Here is a 4,904-nt window from a genome sequence, read left to right as displayed (position 1 = left end):
AACTCCCCAGATCATGGCACGCCTGCAACCTAAGAAGGTACTATAGCTAGGACAGGTAAAAGATCTCATCACAACATGCACTCTTTTTCCTGAAAAGGTTTTTTAATGAGGCGTTAAGATTGAGATTTAATCCGACTTAAGGGTACGGAAAACTCCCGCATGTATATATTTTCACTTTCTTTGAATAAAATACATTTCAGATATTCTACAAATTCCCAAGACACATTAATCTGAAGCATTCATCGTCCGATTATAAAGCAACGGATCGACAGAAAGTGAAGAACAGATTCACTATACGATCTTGATAGAAATGATCGACCGACAAAGGTGAAAACGCGATTCACCTAAAGGACGATCAAACTGGGACAAAAACCACCATCTACAAATCGGCAAAGATGAACACAGAATAATGCAAGAAGTTATCGAAAGTGATCCCAAAAAGAACCTGACGAAGTCTTATGGATTGCTATGTAATAACTTAAAAAGACTGGCCGACACTAAAAAGTCGGACCAAGTCAACCCAAGTTATCAGCAAATCCCTGTAAAGAGGTCTGGCCAACTCTATTAAAGAGGAATTGCTATAACTTAGAAGAGATCGACCTAACAAAGTCGGTCTCCTACAAGACAAGTTATAAAAGTAATCCCTGAAAGAGACTTAACAAAGGTCCAAGAAAGAGGATTACAAAAATAACTTAGAAGAGATCGACCTAATGAAGTCGGTCTCCTACAAGACAGGTTATAAAAGTAATCCTTGAAAGAGACCTGACAAAGGTCCAAGAAAGAGGATTACAAAAATAACTTAGAAGGGGACCAACATAAAGAAATTGGTTATGGGATGCTAAAAATACAAGCAAAAGCGAGAAAACCGAGAAACAAGTTGGACCCATACAGTCACGGCCTCAAAGGATCCATGTTACAAACAATAAGTGCAAAAGCAATCCAAAGAGGTCAAGCAGTAAGATTCCAACACTCTCAGAAACCAGAAGAGATACCATGTTAAAGCGCAATGGAAGTATAGTATAATAAAGCTTCAAGTTGGCCTCCTCCATGAAGGATTTTGTGGCATGAATCGGGATCCCCTGAATAGTTCGGAAAATAGCCGCACCCATATGTGCCATTTTCACACTACTTTTGGTCATAAAATCCAGATGCTGAAGAAGAGACACATCGTCCATGGAGAGCCCATCATAGGGGCAATTTGCTGGTCAACAAACTCGACAGCATCAAAATTCGGGGCATCCAGGTTAAAGGGCTCGGATGTTTTTTGCTTTCTTAAGGGAGGAGCACCAGAAGCAACGGCAGAAGTCTGTGGAGGATCGACCTGACGAAACCAAGGAGTAGGAATTGCTTTCCTCGGCCCGGGAGAACTCGGCACAGGAGGCTTCACTGGGACCTGAGAAGATCCCTCTCCGACCACCTTGACCGAGAAGTTCAGAGCAGCAGTTGCCTTCTTTGCCTTTTTAAAGGCCTTCTTGGAGTCGTTGTTCTTTGACATCTCTGCAAATACAGAATCAGCCACAGCAAAGAGTTACAATCACAATAAGAGGAAGAAAAAATTAAGAAACAAGTGTAGAAACAAGTCAGACAAGTACCTAAAATAGTCTGAACCAAGGACGGGTCATTCAAAAACCTTTTTGTATCAAGATGGGGTGGTTCCCCCCATAGATCATCAAGAACAACAACAAAGGCACGCTCAACATCATCAAGCATCTCCCAGGTATAGCGAGACACTCTCACATCCCTCTGCCACTCTAGAGGGAAAGAAGGCTCATCATTTTCATCAAGAAAAAAAGGGCGGGCCCCCTCGACAACACAAACCCTAAAGAAATAATTCTTGAACTCCTTAAAGGACTCATCATACATAGAAAAAACTTTATGGCCCTGGGCGGACCTGAAAGAAACCCAAGAAGCTTTCTTTTTTGAAGAACTGCCAGGCTTGGCGGAAACAAACAAATAAAGGAAAAGAGTTTGAGAGGGTGTTACATCTAATTCTCGGCAGAGAAGCTGAAAAATTTTAATAAAATCCCAGGAATTTGGGTGAAGCTAGGATGGGGCAATATTACACGACCACAACAGGTCGTTCTCGAAAGAAGTAAAAGGAAAAGTAACGTTCAACTGACTGAAGAAGTATTCATAAGCATAGAAGAAGGGACGCTCCCTCTCGATGGAAGTCAGAAAATAAACTCTCTCATCAGAATAAGGAGCAACAAGCTCATAATCCTCCTCACAAGCACTGTTACCACAAATCCTATGGCGCTTCCTCAGCTCTGTGCAAAATTCAGCATCCACAACAGAAACACACAACAAAACAAGGGAGTCCAGTGGAACTCTAGAAGACATCTTTACAATGTTATTTCGAGAAGACATGAGGCCAACTAATCCTACAAGTAAGAAAAAAAGATGGGGTTACTAAAAACATCTCAGACAAAGTAGAAAACAACTCAATACGATACAGGCGAACACACAGAAAAGGAAAACCCCAAGACTTAAACCAAAGTCATGGGGCATCCTTTGGAGGCAATAATAAAGCAAGGTTTCTAGGAAAAATCTACTTCTCGCATCCCAGCACCTCTCAAAACAAGAAAAGAAGGCTTCAAACAACAAGCATTTTTCCATCAAAGCAAAACACAAAAAGTCATCAAAAACATTGCCTTACAGTCTAAACCAGCAAAAAACCATCCCTAAAACATCAAACACGCCAAGAAGAGACCATTAAAGATGCAACCTTTTCAGAATCAGACAAAAGTAACCTTCAAATAAAATGAGGAATAGATGCGGACAGCGGTATCAGAACAGAAACAACAAAGAACATGCAAAGCCCTAAAAGCATTAAGCAAAAGCAAAAAGGATCATGCATAAGATGGAGAAACTCCCAGAACGCACATTTCAACAAATCTAGGGCACAATGGAAACAGAAAGATCCAAACTTTCTCTAAAAGGAGGATCAAAATCAAAACCTCATCACAAAAACAAAAACAAAGAGAAAGCACGAAATGGGACTAACCAGGAGACGAAAGAAGCTTCGAGAAAGAAAAATGGAGGCGCAGAAATGAAAGCTGCCCAGAAAATTGCCAAACGAAAGCCGCAACACAAGAAAGCAGAAGCGCAAAACAGAGAGCAAAGAGAGCGGAGAAAAGAAGTTACGAAAAGGGCGAAGGAGAGAAACCATTTCTGGGTTTTCAAAATCAAAATAAAGAGCCTAAGGGAAACGGGGCAATTAATGTTAAAATTAATGAAGGCATTAAACCCTCGCACGTTCCCAAAGCGCCGATACAAAAGCGCGCGCTTTTAGAGGAAAAACGTTCTGCATTCAAAAGCTTCTACAAAGGAATTGACAAAATGCTTGAGTTCGGCTTCACTAGAGAAGGACCGAAGTCCAGGACTCGACCTCAACAAAAAGACTGAGCTTAAGCAGGGGCACTGTTCATACCCTGGGTCGAGCTGTCTGACCCGGGATGTTCTACAGACAAAGCGACCGACCTCTTTAGGTCAAGCGGACCGACTTCTTCGCAAAGAACTCGGTCCAAATCGACAGGAAAGCCCAAAGAAGGGCCCAACTCAAGGAATACGATCCCGATCCAAGGGCAGCCCAAGCCTATAGAGATAAGGGCGGTTCCATGGAAGATAAGCTGACCTCGACAAAAGATAAGATAAAGATAAGATAACTAACTTATCTTATCTAAAGAAGGTCACATCTCACCATTATAAATACACTGGAGCACCCAAGTATAACTCATACTCTGATTCTACTCAATACCTGTTTAATACCCTTGCTAACTTAAGCATCAGAGTCCTTTGCAGGTACCCCCCACCCTTCGGTGACAAGGGATCAGCAGCATTCTCAGTTCCACAAATCGAACACATCAGCTCCGGCTGCTACACACTTGCCGGACACGTCGGCTCCGACCAGCACAGAAGATCTCGTCCTAGATCGACCTACAGTTTCAGGTAAACCCTCGGAACAAGAAGCTAAAGCACAATACTCCAGAGAGGACCTTACAGCAAATTTTGAAAAAGAGGCAGACATGGCAGCCGGACAACTTTGGTGACTTTACTACACCAACTTCTAACTTCTATGGAAGAAGCATCTTAATTCCTGCAATTGGAGCAAACAACTTTGAGCTTAAGCTTCAATTAGTTTCTCTAATGCAGCAGAATTGCAAGTTTTATGGACTTTCATTGGAAGATCCTCATTAGTTCTTAGCTAAATTCTTACAAATTTGTGACACTATTAAGACCATTGGGGTTGATTCTGAGGTTTACAGACTTATGCTTTTCCCCTTTGTTGTAAGAGACAGAGCTAGAATATGGTTGGACTCACAACCTAGAGAAAGCCTGAACTCTTGGGAAAAGTTGGTTAATGCTTTCTTGGCCAAATTCTTTCCATCTCAAAAGATGAGCAAGCTTAGAGTGGAAATCCAAACCTTCAGATAGAAGGAAGGTGAATCCCTCTATGAAGCTTGGGAAAGATACAAGCAATTGATCAGAAAGTGTCCTTCTGACATGCTTTCAAAATGGAGCATCTTATGTATATTCTATGATGGTCTGTCTAAATTGTCCAAGATGTCATTGGACCACTCTGCTGGTGGATCTCTTCATCTGAAGAAAACCCCTGCAGAAGCCCAGGAACTCATTGAAATGCTTGCAAATAACCAGTTCATGTATACTTCTGAAAGAAATCCTGTGAATAATAGGATGACTCAGAAGAAAGGGGTTCTTGAGATTGATACTCTGAATGCCATATTGGCTCAGAATAAAATATTGACTCAGCAAGTCAATATGATTTCTCAGAGTCTGACTGGAATGCAAGCTGCATCCGGCAGAACTAAGTGATGAGCGGATAATTTATACGCTTTTTGGCATTGTTTTTAGGTAGTTTTTAGTATGTTCTAGCTACTTTTTAG

At 41.5% G+C, this 4,904-nt stretch overlaps 1 non-coding gene across 1 annotated transcript; it reads right to left on the bottom strand.

The window, feature by feature from the left end:
- Positions 1-4,401: 4,401 nt before the first annotated feature.
- LOC112704425 (small nucleolar RNA R71) lies at positions 4,402-4,509 on the bottom strand. The gene has a single exon (XR_003155050.1). It is a non-coding gene; the product is annotated as a small nucleolar RNA R71 (small nucleolar RNA).
- Between the last annotated feature and the right edge of the window lie 395 nt (positions 4,510-4,904).

Source organism: Arachis hypogaea, chromosome 7 (assembly GCF_003086295.3).
Source record: "Arachis hypogaea cultivar Tifrunner chromosome 7, arahy.Tifrunner.gnm2.J5K5, whole genome shotgun sequence".
Classification (NCBI taxonomy): domain Eukaryota; kingdom Viridiplantae; phylum Streptophyta; class Magnoliopsida; order Fabales; family Fabaceae; genus Arachis; species Arachis hypogaea.
The sequence above is the reverse complement of the archived record's forward strand: the minus strand, read 5'-3'. Positions and strand labels throughout refer to the sequence as shown.